This window comes from Macrosteles quadrilineatus, unplaced genomic scaffold, assembly GCF_028750875.1.
Source record: "Macrosteles quadrilineatus isolate MER2022 unplaced genomic scaffold, UCM_ALF_1.0 Scaffold_1__1_contigs__length_201487025, whole genome shotgun sequence".
Classification (NCBI taxonomy): domain Eukaryota; kingdom Metazoa; phylum Arthropoda; class Insecta; order Hemiptera; family Cicadellidae; genus Macrosteles; species Macrosteles quadrilineatus.
The window spans coordinates 68,563,048-68,577,405 of record NW_026542594.1 but is presented as its reverse complement, the minus strand read 5'-3'; positions in this window follow the sequence as shown (position 1 = coordinate 68,577,405).

The following is a 14,358-nucleotide window of genomic DNA, read 5'->3' as shown; positions in this document are numbered from 1 at the left end:
TATAGTAATATAATATATGTCTAATATATATATATATATAAACGTGTAAACCTACGTTTATTCAAACAAGTTTGTGAACCAGCATAATCGGACTATGGGAACACTAGTCTAACTATGGGAAGACTATGGTGATGGGGGGGGGGGAGTTTTATGGGGTAAAAATAGATTTTTCCCATTTTTGACCCTAATAAAAAAAAAAATTTAATTTCTCTCCAAACCATTTTGTTGAGCTTAAAAAAAAATATTTGTATATTGAAGCGTTATTGTATGCCCAACGGTTACAGAGATAATTTAAAAAATTGTAAATTTAAAATTCCCATGTTATTCTTATGGAGAATAAATAAACTGTTGTAGTTTTGCTTGTTTATGGATATATTTAAACTAAATTTGGAAATTTTGTTTATTTAATAAGGCATTTATTCAGTCGTTCAGCACATTACAAATTAGCAATAGACATCGTCACATTTTATTTACAAGACTTCTAACGGTCTAACAATAAGAAAATGTAAAATGTAAAAACACATCTGACCTGTAGTCTTACATAGAATAAACATTTACAATACCATGCATACTACGAATACTAGAAATATACCGGTATGGATCATAAACATAAACAAATGACGTTGTTGGCCCGAATCCTATACTAATAGCATTGAACATATGTTTTGGCAGTTCCATTTAAGCAATGTTAAATAATGTTTATTTTCGGGCCAAAAACGTCATTTGTTTATGTTTATGATCTATACCGGTATTTTTCTAGTATTCGTGATGCACACACAACATTAAGTTAAATTACGTAAAATCAGTCTCATGTTGGCAAGTATAAAAAAATTCACTAACATTAAGATTCAAGATTCAAAGAGTCTTTATTCACACAGTACAAATTTTCGTACATGAATAGTGTCTATTGTTACTTACTACCTAAATTAGCAATAAGAAACATTTAAACAAAATACTATAGGCTACATTATTTTAAATTGAAATTACTATAATCTTCTATTTTGTAAAATTATAAAAAGGGTTGTTTAAAATCCAATTATGGAGCTTTTACTAAAAACAGTTACAGACATGTTTTGGCAGCTTGTTTAACATATTTAATCCTAGGTAGGTATGGTAATTCATAGTTTTCGAGAGTCTACATCTTTGAAGGTCCAGCTTATTTTTATTACGAGTGTTGTGGTTATGTATAAAACTTCTAGGGTGATAATCACTTAAATTCATTTTGACATGGAGTAATACTTCTAATATATAAAGGTTGACAATGGTAACGATTCCAGATTGGATGAAAAGTGGTTTACAATGCTCCGACTATAGGAATTAGTAAGTATTCTAAGAGCTTTCTTCTGTATACGGTAATTAAAACATTACTTACATTATCCATACCAACTCCATTTCCCCAAACAATCATACCATATCTCAGAATGCTTTCAAAGAAAGCAAAATAAGCCATTCTAAAAAAATCGTCTGTTACTTGATTCTTAATATTTACTAAAAGAAATATGACACTAGATAGTTTTTTACAAACATTGTCGATGTGATCAGACCAGGATAACTTAGAGTCTATGTAAATGAGTGAAAATTTTGAAACGTACGTTTTTATGTCCCTGGCCTTTTACTTCCTAGATATTGAATATGAATATTTCATCATTATGTGTTTTAATATTTTTTGGGACGGGGGCAACATGTTACACACAGTTATTTGGCTATAAATAGGTTCTAGGTATTTTTTTTGTATTTTTAAAGTCTCAAAATTCACGACCATTACATGTCCCTAGGGTACATTTTGCAACTTTCATGCTGTTTTTAGAATAATTATTCATGCCGAAATAATTAACATATTTTTTATAATTTATTTATGCAAATTAAAACTGATGATTGTTTTTTAACACCATTAAAAACATGAAAAATGTAGTAAGCGAGGAACTTTTTTATTTTTTGGTCAGGAAAAAAATTCCTGCGGCAAAGTTTTAGATCAAAGTATGAATTTTATTTTTTATTTGAAGCTTTTTTTGATACGGAGTCTGCTTGTATCCTTTTTAAGCGATTAAAAATAGGCATAAAATCGCGTGGCGCGGCATTGGCACTAGGAGCTCGGCCGGCTCAGCATCAGTTTACGGGATCTAGAAACTGCGTTTCTAGCATTTCATTATCATTTTATTACATCAAATATGTCATTACATTACAAAGAATGGTAACTAAATTTACAAGCGTATGTTTATGCATTTTAATGCTTACCGGTAGTCTATAGTTAACTAAATTATTTGAATCAAAGAATAAATGTTGGATTCCACAGTAGTATTTAGTACCTGAGAAAATATTTTGTTATTATTTTACTTCAGTGAGAATAATCAATACATTTGAGATATTGGCATTAAATATTATAGGCTAGACTCATTTTATTTAGCAACATAATATGTTTTCCAAACACGTTAATCGCAGTATGACAAAGAAACATACGCTATAAACAAAATATATATTCTTAAATGTTGCAAAGTATCTCAATAATAATTGGGCATCACAGCAGAAAATGATGACATGCTTTGTGATCAAATATTTATTGTGATATATTTTGCTCTGTTTAATGTTCAAATATTAATAGATAGAAATCTTTCATAACATCACTATATTTCTTATGAGATTTACTTATGACACATAGTTTATAAAGTGTGAGCAAGTACGTAGATTAATTATATCTGCCTATTAAAACCTCCTTAAGTTCGTTACAATCAATTATCCTCAGAATATTTCCACAAAACTAACATAGCAATACACGGCGAGAGCGGGCACGACGCTCGCCACTAGGGTGACTCATGCCTTTATCCCCACTCCTCGCGGACAGAGCGAGGTAGCGACGGGCCGTTTTTCGAGACCTACTGCAACCTGAGCGCGCAATCCAGGGAGTTATTATACATCGATGGCTGAGCTAAGGTGTTGTGTGAAGATTTTGGCTGCTAGTGTACTTAATTCAAGCAACCAACTTTTAAAAATAAATGTTGTGAATTGTGATTTTCAAGAGAGAGAAAACTGTGGACTTGGCTAATTTGAAATTCTATAGTTCAAAATCGTCATTTAAGTTTATTTACACAGCTTTACATTGTTTTATAGGTTAAAAATACATATGCAGCTTATTATTAACCGCTCCGAACTATCCGAATCCAAACCTCCCAATATCTGATCCGATCCGAACCGAGCCTCAACTATCCGATCCGATCTAAAATGAAATTTCACTATCCGCACACCTCTAAAATTAACAAATATTGAATCTTTTATTCCTGGCGCTTAAAGTGGTAATTTTAATTTCAACACATCCATCAAACTACAGGTTATTTCATAAGTAAACAGTCAAACTCCTAGACATGGTTCTATCTGGGTAAAAGTCTGGAATCATAAAGATAAATTCTGGAATTTTTTTTTCTTTTCAAACCGTTTTGTTAGCCTGATATCCACCATTTTACATTTTTTACTTAAAAAAATTTTAATTGTTCCAACTGATCTATATGAAACAATACATATTAAGGTAGAAGATAGCCTACATATGTTAGAACAGAGGATACAACAGTACATCATTTTGGTCCTTACAAATATTGTCCTATCTCTTATGGTTACATAACAAAAATGTAACTGGTGTTCTCCATCAACTATACAGATACAATCCTGTTTTAAGAATAATAGATTGCTCCTCTTCTTTGAAAGCAGTTTCTAGAAAAGATTTTGTACCTTTTATCAGAGACGATTCGTTAACACGTTCGCTGCAGGTATCCCATTGGCTGGGCGGTTGGAAATGTGAAGCACCCTTGGCGCGCCAGCGATCATCAAATGCAACAGACATGAAAATATTTCAGTCTTGACAGTGGCAAAAAAGCGGCGGTGAGGGTGCTGTGTTACCCCAAGAGTGGTCGTAGTTCACCGAAACACTCACATATAGCAGCACTGCCTGGAACCTTAGCCATTGTCTTTGTAATGTGGCTCGAAGAGACAAAATCACTGAAAACGAGACAAAAAGTGTTGCCAGACGGGATATTACAGGAAACTTTACTACTAACCTAAACCCAAACCCCCCCTAACCCAACCTATACCAAATTGAAGTATAGGACCAGCACAACATACTGACATAGTTTAGTTGTTCCCCGAAAAATGCTGAGGTCACAGTAGACCAACTTTTATAACACTGCCCCGTGACTCTGACCAGAGTTGTAAGCATGCTGTGCCAGTACGACATGACTCCAATCGGAGTCGTCAGCAGCGAAAGTGTTAAAAAGCGAATTAGGTCTTGTTGCCCATTCATATTTAAAGCACTCTTATTTTACCCTTCAGGAATGCTATGTAGACAAATTGTCGCCTTAAGTTAAAAAAATTCAAATGGTCGCCATTTTAAAATTTACAATTGTTACAGCTTTATTATTTTTATATTATAGGCCTTGTGTATGTTAACATGGTTACCAAATTTCATAATCATTGAACGAAAAACTTCAGAGATAAAAAAATTTTTTTATAAAAAACAAAATGGCGGATAACTGGGTAAATATGAATTTTCGGACACACCTTCACAGAAACTTTTTTTTCTTCCTTTTAGTATAAGGAATTATTTCCTAAAGTCCTGACAAGTTTTTTATGGACACCCTGTATAAAGCCCAAAGTACCCATGAACTTTTGAAAACCATGTACTTAAAATGATTGTCATGACGAGAAACCATGCGCAAAACTGAACAAATATAAAAGCTACATAGGATAATGCAGCATACATACATACAGTAATGCCCCAGTTTTTTCAACTATCATTATGACGTCACCAATCATCATATCCACAGACCGAGCGACGCAGTTGTGCGTCAGACATCTCTGTAGACCACTGCAGGGAATTCAGTGCCTTCAAATAGACCGTTACAAAGATATAAGCATTTTAATAACATTAGAACCCCGACGCAAATATGCGACGGCAGTCTTTTTTAATGTTTTGTATGAGTGGTTATAAACAAAAATATAACCTCTCTTAGAGGTTATGACTAGTGATTGTTAGTCCTTTTGTTGGTTAATTCTTTCTAGTTATATATAAGGATTTTAACAGATTTAGCAGTATGGCATAAACTATCGTACGTCACTAGTCCAAAATGTGTTTACCGGGCTCGTATTGTAATCCCGTACACTCGTCTGGTAAACACTCATTTTCAGGACTAGTAACGTAATATACTATTACACCACACTACACTGTTTTAACGAGCTTCCCACGCAAGGATTTAGTCCAGATAACAGCTGTTTGCTAAGAGTTCAATCAAATGGGCTTTCATTATGTACAACTGTACTGTAATGAGTTTTTATCGGACACCAACCAGCTGATTGTATTTGAAAATGAGCAATTATAAACAAAAACATGAGTGGTTATGAGTAGTGATTGTTAGTCCTTTAGTTGGTGGGAAAATATTGGGATTCATACAGATTTTTTTATGTTAAGCTATCTAGAGTAGTATGGCGTAAAATATCATACGTCACTCATCCAAAATGTGTTTACCAGACTCGTATGGTAATCCCGCACTCGACTTCGTCTCGCACGGGAATGGCCACACTTCATACGTTTATAACATATGAACATATGTCAATACACCTAAAACATATGTCTATAAACAAATGTAACAAAATATTGCAAACATCACTAATTGTGGTTTAATTTTACAGGGAATCGTTAACAGGAAAATGAAAAGCAGTGGTAATCTACCTTCAACATTAGCAACAAAATGGAGGCTCGACCACCATTTTGTGTTCAACCTAGTGGAATGTGAATTTAACCTTTGGGTAATAGCGTTGGCCAGGTTAAGGAATATCACTTCCAATCACTACATTTCAAAGATTCCTTTTAAGTGTGAGATCTTTGTACTAAACTTTTTGTTTTTAAATTTTTCATTAAATGCCACTGTTCCGAACTATATAATTTTAATGATCAAGTGAAACTATCGCGTTGTACATTGTTTTAAAAATATACCTTAAATAGATATTTCTTATTCCATCGCTTCTATATGTTAGATACTGAATCAATAATATGGTATGAATTCAAGTGTTCAGTTGGTAGCCTCATAATTGTAAAAGCTAAGACCTATTCTTTCCGACCAATCCTTGACTGTTCAAATGACATTTTTAGGAATGGACAACATTTAAAAACCAATAATACTAAATTTCAAAATTCAACATTAGGTATCTATTAAACTGAGAGAAAGTAAATCTAACCGATAAATATTAACTATTTATTTGAAAATTCTTCCTAAATCCAATTCATGAACCCCCACTCGTTTATAATCCAAATATAACTATAAATTAAAAATAATCAAAAATGAAATTTGATAGAAATATTTAAGGTTTATGTTCTACATTAAACCATTGCTAGTTAAATTTAAAATGTTTCTTGTTAGTTTTGTCCATCCCTAAAATTGTTTACACTGTCCGTTCTATCGTTGTATATATATATACTTAGGCTATGCGACTCTTCCCCATTTATGATAACAATGCGGGTTGAGTCTTATCGGCGATAATATATGAATGAATTATAATAAAGCACTTTATAAGTTAATAAGATGGCGTTTTTGGTTTGTAGTTGTTTTGTAACACTTTGCTTTATAATTACTATTAAGTTGCATCAAGCCCCTCAGGTCAGATTCAATCTTTATAATCTGTTGTAAATTATTTTTCTCAGTTTGCTCTAAGAGTGTAATTTTATATTTTGACTTTTCCAAAAAAAAAAAGAAATGGAACACCCGCGTTCAACGGAATTTATGTCAACATTAACCCCCATATGAAAACTAACGCTGATCTTCATTTTTTATAAAAGTTGCACATTAAAAGTCAACTGCTGATAGCAAATAGAAAACAAAGTTGATCATTACTCTTTCATTGATCTTTTACACCTTATCTAATTAACACTAGAGTTTCATACGCAGTTAACACTTTCAAATCTAACTAATAATAATTTTCTATTAGTTTTGGTATGAATCCATGGACCTAGTAATTTACAACCTAACTTTTAGATTTTCTTGTGAGTATTTGTCGTAGAGCATATTGAAAAGATTGATAATTTTATTGCAATCTTAGTCGGCAATGAGGCCACAAAAATTGTATCTCTCATTCCACATTAATGTCTCAGTAATTTTAAAGTTGGTAAACTCTAGATACGTCTTTTTAAAACTGATTTAACGAAAGTTTTTAAGGCTTATGAAAAGGTTTTGCCTGGGGGGTTCTTTGTATAAAAAAAATATATTTACCTTTTTTAAATTTTAGTAACTCTTATAACATAATGTTGGAGTAACCAAAAATCGGTTAAGAATGTAATGGATTCACTTAGAGACCAGTCCTAGTATGGCCATATTCAAATGGGATGTGAAGCTTGCACACAGCAGCAGGAAAACTTGTAACCAACCACTCACAATGAGTATCTACATACCACTAAAAAGCAAAAGGTCAGGTGCCTATAAAAACAATACTTTCTCCATATATGTATAGGGGGAAAAAAGTATATAAATTGGATTTTACTCTTAAAATTTTACCCAACAAGGGGGATTGAAAAATGTTGTCATAATAATAAATTATACTCTTATTTTGAGACAGCAAGTTTGGTGAAAGTGTATAGTAGGTGTGTCCAAACTATGTAAATAGCTCAGGCCTAAAAACTGACTTGAGGGGCAAATGATTTTTTTTTTTAATTACTCTGAAATGATTGTTAGGAAATAATTTTATCAAAAGTAAAAATAGATTTAACAAACCATCAGTGTTTATTTATTTTCAACCCAAACCGTCCAAAGTTTTGTATAACTAATATTAATTTTCAATTTTATGTTGCCGGCCTCTTTTTACCTTTCATTTGCCCATCAGATCCAGCAAAGCAAGGGTTACTACAAGGGCGAAATGTTATTAGTAAAAAGCAAATGTAATGATAGTCCCGCCAGGTACCAAGGTCCAAATCCTTGACATCGCTTGTCATGGATCCAAAGTGTGTCTTGCTACCGACTGAGCCACTGACTCATTGATCAAACGTGATAGCTTAGTGACATGGTGGGAGGATGAAACATAGGTGTAATACTTAAACTGTCATAGGCTGACCCTGATAGCAAACACCATTTCACTACCTATTTAAAAAAAATATACAGGGTGTTTGTGAACTCTCTTGAAAAACATCACAGGATTGTTCCTTGGATTAAGACAAGAATATCTTACATTATAAACATGGGTCGCTGGGCCCTTGTTTTCCGGCTGTCCGTCTGTATGTGTTTTTTATAAATAACCTTGTAACTAGAGTTTGAATTGAGGTACAAACATAAATTTGATACATTTGTGAGTCTTGCTGTGGTGCACAAGCATGCAAAATTTAATTTCATTGACTAAAGCCGTTTAAAAATGGCGGCGATCTAAAATCTTTGATGTCAAAATTACATAAAAACCATGGTAGTTACAAAAATAATACAAGAATAAAAAAATTTAGGAAATTTAATGACAAATCAAATGACACCTAGTGTTAAAAGATCGTACAACAAACAGCTGAGCTATTAAATTGTTAAACAATTAAAATTGGTTGTTTTGTATTCAATATTGGTTTTCCTGCAATAACATATCATTGTTAATTATTTAAAAATTAAATAACTCAGCTGTTTGTTGTTTGATATTTAAACACTTAGTGTCATTTGATTTGTCATTGAATTTACTAAATTTTGTTATCAGTTTGTTTATGTTGTAACTCTAATGGTTTTTAATGTAATTTGACGTCAAAGATTTTAGATGCCCGCCATTTTGAAACTTGCTTGTGTACCACAGCAAGATTCACAATTGTATCAAATTTAAAGTTTGTACCTCAATTCAAACTCTAGTTATAAGGTCATTGAGCGAAGCTCACTTTCCCTCACTTTGTAACTTCTTTGTAAGAGCATCAGAATGTAATGGCTTGACCAATTGATATGAAATTTGGCAAACAGCTACAGAATACTGAGCACAATGTTTTGGTAAAAAATATTTGAAAATTTCCTTCTGGATATTATTTTACGGGCCTCGCAATTTCGCTTGTTATTTTAATGTAAGTTGAAAGAAAAATTATATTGGGTTTTATGACGTATGGGTTTATATCTCGTTTAATTTAAATAAGACAAACATATGTTAATTGTTTGTAACTGTTTTGTTTACATTTCAATGTTTACTTTCATCCTAGGTTAAAGTTGGAATGTAACATTTTATCAATGGAAGTAACAGTTTTGCTATATTTGTTTTGAGCATGCCTCAAACAACATTTGGCCACATCGTAATATTGGCCGTCGCACCAATAATGCAAATATTGTAAGACAGTGGCGTCGTGAACAAGAAGAACCAGATGAAGCAGTGGCGGAAGAAACTGATAATGATAGGCAGTTAGCTAATCAATTCCAACATGAATTAGATGCACTAAAATTTTACACTTGCACTAACTGTCATCGCCAACAACTAACAGCCTCAGACCAATCACCGATTTGTTCGCGTTGTCGTTCAAATGCAACTAAATTCACGGCGTTAAATAATATGGATGTGTCAAGTGTCCCGAACGAATTAACTGACCTGACGATTGTAGAACAAATGTTGATTGCACGAGTACATCCCGCTATGCGCATTTACAAAGTACAAGCAAATGGTCAGGATGGCCTTCAGATGGTTTCACTACAAAGGTTATTAGTAAATTAACCTTAAGAATGTAACCATATTCAAATGGGATGTGAAGCTTGCACACAGCAGCAGGAAAACTTGTAACCAACCACTCACAATGAGTATCTACATACCACTAAAAAGCAAAAGGTCAGGTGCCTATAAAAACAATACTTTCTCCATATATGTATAGGGGGAAAAAAGTTACTACTATAGGTATTACTACTATAGTAATTGGGACCATAGGCCCAGTATTAACGACGTGACCGGAGGGAGTCCTAGACGTAAACTCCTACCGTTCACGTCGTTAAAGCTCGGTCTAGGCATGCAAGTTATGTATTTTAAATGTTTTTTATGTTATGTAAATATTTATGAACTTTGACGACCTTCGGAAGAAGTGACAATGTCCTTGGGAAAACCTGATGAAGGCTCCATTGTGAGCCGAAACTAGTTGTTACACAACCACTTGGATTGACAACATTAGAGGTATTTAAACCACTTTAATAATATTCTTGTAAAGGAACAATCCTGTGAAGTTTTTCGAGAGAGTTCACAAACACCCTGTATAATAGTATACAGGGTTAGTAAAAAGTGTGGAGACCCCCTGTTATTTTTTAATGGCCTATACTAGAAAAACTAAACTCGGCACACCTTTATAGCATGTTATGAAGTACTTTTTGGGCATAACCAAAACTTGGTGTATATCCCCAAAATGGGGGATTTTGGGGGAAACTCAAAAACTTCAAATGGAAAGACCCATCGAGTGACCCCTCATTTTGAAGGTACTGGTAAAAGAAAACCAACAACGCAAATAAGAGGTCTATATCTCAATTCAGTAAAAAATGGCAGCCAATTGAAATTCTCTCTTGGTGTACATCCCCAAAATGGGGGGATTTTAGGGAAAACTCAAAAATTTCAAATCGAAAGCCCCATTGACCCCTCATTTTGAAGGTCATAATAAAAGAACACTAATAACGTAAACTAGAGGTCTCTATCTTAACACAGTAAAATATGGCAGCCAATTGAATATAAAATTACGAGTATTTCTGATTTCTAAAGATTTCAATCAGCTACCATTTTTTACTGGATTGAGATATAAACCACTAGTTTGTGTTGTTAGTTTTCTTTTACCAGTTCCTTAAAAATGAGGGGTCACTCGATGGGGCTTAACTTTTAAATTTTTTGAGTTTCCACCAAAATCCCCCATTTTGGGTTTGGGAACCAAGTGGATATTAGGCTTAAAAAGTACTTCATAACATGCCAAAAAGGTGTGTAAAGTTTAGTTTTCCTAGTGTGAGCCGTTACAAAATTTACAGGGGGTCTCCAGACTTGGAAAGCTGTAAGTTAAATTTAACTTCTGATAATTTCAATTGGCTGCCATTTTTTACTGGATTGAGATATAGACCTCTAGTTTGCGTTGTGGGTTTTCTTTTACCAGGACCTTCAAAATGAGGGGTTAGTCAATGGGTCTTTGTATTTGAAATTTTTGAGTTTCCCCCAAAATCCACCATTTTGGGGATGTACACCAAGTGGTGGTTATGTCCAAAAAGTACTTCATAACATGCCATAAAGGTGTGCCGAGTTTAGTTTTTCTAGTATGGGCTGTTAAAAAAATAACAGGGGGTCTCCACACTTTTTACTAACCCTGTATATCGTACCTAGGGCCGAAAATGTGGTTCTGCCGGCTCGAGATAGTTTTTAAGTTTGAAAGGAAGTCAAGAACTTGAAACGATCGAGAGATGCAAAACCATTTCGGTCCTTAGTACGAACACCATTTTTCACCACACTATACCCTATTACCACTATTCACCACAATAATAATGCACACTGATAGTCAACACAACTAAAACTTTAAGGTTATGTGAAGATATAATTTGAGGACTTTTCAAATCCAAATGATTTGTATTTACTTCATACATGGAGGCCAACATTTTTAGTCTGTGCTTTCTTTCTACGATAAATAACCCTGGAGTTGAAATGACACTTGAAGTCTAAACAAGAACAACTAAAAAGTAAGTACTGCATGGATTCTTTAGCTTTTTATATTTCTATATTTATGACATAGCCTTCATTTTGACATACCTACCAACCATTTAAGAATTCCATATTGTATATTTAATTGAATTGTATATTTAAGAATTCCATCTTCTTTTCGTTATTACAGGTATTGAATAAATGGTTATGTAGTGTCGAATATGTTATGTTATGGACAGTAAACAGGGTCCAAGATTGGTTGTAGCTCTTTTGGGCACCTACACTTTAAAAGCGAAGTTGGCTGACTCCGGTCAAGCTGTCATACTATGCAATTGTCCATAATCCTTTCAACCTGACTAACAAGGAATTTCCTTTAAAACTAACCTTTTCCATGACTTTAAATAAGGCACATGGATGGACAGACGCTAACGAAGGAAGGATTCTACGTGCCGAACCCTGTTTATTAGCGAATTTCCCATGGGAATAAGCTATTACTGCAGGTCTCATGGTAAGACCTAGATCCGGGATTGATTTGCTTATCGTTTTAGGTCCCCAGAGGCCAAAAACACCATCCGTTCAAATTCATATATAGTAATATAATATATGTCTAATATATATATATAAACGTGTAAACCTACGTTTATTCAAACAAGTTTGTGAACCAGCATAATCGGACTATGGGAACACTAGTCTAACTATGGGAAGACTATGGTGATGGGGGGGGGGGAGTTTTATGGGGTAAAAATAGATTTTTCCCATTTTTGACCCTAATAAAAAAAAAAATTTAATTTCTCTCCAAACCATTTTGTTGAGCTTAAAAAAAAATATTTGTATATTGAAGCGTTATTGTATGCCCAACGGTTACAGAGATAATTTAAAAAATTGTAAATTTAAAATTCCCATGTTATTCTTATGGAGAATAAATAAACTGTTGTAGTTTTGCTTGTTTATGGATATATTTAAACTAAATTTGGAAATTTTGTTTATTTAATAAGGCATTTATTCAGTCGTTCAGCACATTACAAATTAGCAATAGACATCGTCACATTTTATTTACAAGACTTCTAACGGTCTAACAATAAGAAAATGTAAAATGTAAAAACACATCTGACCTGTAGTCTTACATAGAATAAACATTTACAATACCATGCATACTACGAATACTAGAAATATACCGGTATGGATCATAAACATAAACAAATGACGTTGTTGGCCCGAATCCTATACTAATAGCATTGAACATATGTTTTGGCAGTTCCATTTAAGCAATGTTAAATAATGTTTATTTTCGGGCCAAAAACGTCATTTGTTTATGTTTATGATCTATACCGGTATTTTTCTAGTATTCGTGATGCACACACAACATTAAGTTAAATTACGTAAAATCAGTCTCATGTTGGCAAGTATAAAAAAATTCACTAACATTAAGATTCAAGATTCAAAGAGTCTTTATTCACACAGTACAAATTTTCGTACATGAATAGTGTCTATTGTTACTTACTACCTAAATTAGCAATAAGAAACATTTAAACAAAATACTATAGGCTACATTATTTTAAATTGAAATTACTATAATCTTCTATTTTGTAAAATTATAAAAAGGGTTGTTTAAAATCCAATTATGGAGCTTTTACTAAAAACAGTTACAGACATGTTTTGGCAGCTTGTTTAACATATTTAATCCTAGGTAGGTATGGTAATTCATAGTTTTCGAGAGTCTACATCTTTGAAGGTCCAGCTTATTTTTATTACGAGTGTTGTGGTTATGTATAAAACTTCTAGGGTGATAATCACTTAAATTCATTTTGACATGGAGTAATACTTCTAATATATAAAGGTTGACAATGGTAACGATTCCAGATTGGATGAAAAGTGGTTTACAATGCTCCGACTATAGGAATTAGTAAGTATTCTAAGAGCTTTCTTCTGTATACGGTAATTAAAACATTACTTACATTATCCATACCAACTCCATTTCCCCAAACAATCATACCATATCTCAGAATGCTTTCAAAGAAAGCAAAATAAGCCATTCTAAAAAAATCGTCTGTTACTTGATTCTTAATATTTACTAAAAGAAATATGACACTAGATAGTTTTTTACAAACATTGTCGATGTGATCAGACCAGGATAACTTAGAGTCTATGTAAATGAGTGAAAATTTTGAAACGTACGTTTTTATGTCCCTGGCCTTTTACTTCCTAGATATTGAATATGAATATTTCATCATTATGTGTTTTAATATTTTTTGGGACGGGGGCAACATGTTACACACAGTTATTTGGCTATAAATAGGTTCTAGGTATTTTTTTTGTATTTTTAAAGTCTCAAAATTCACGACCATTACATGTCCCTAGGGTACATTTTGCAACTTTCATGCTGTTTTTAGAATAATTATTCATGCCGAAATATATAATGTCATATTTTTATTACCTCAATAGTTATTAAACTTACGAAAAATTATCATATGATAATTTTGTTTTCATTGTAAACTGATTACCATGACTAAATAGGTCTGTCCCTCGATTTTACGTCACGACCATCTTGAAAATTAACTTCTTAATTTTCAAGATGATCTCGTTCGCATGGCTCAATCACGTCCTGGTTGAAGTTCGTTCGCTACCCTCACTCACCTTTAGGTTGGAGCTCGTTCGCTACGCTCACTCACCTTTAGGTTGGAGCTCGTTCGCTGCGCTCACTTGCCTTCTGGTTAGCCCGTACCACGCTAACTCGCCTCTAGGTTG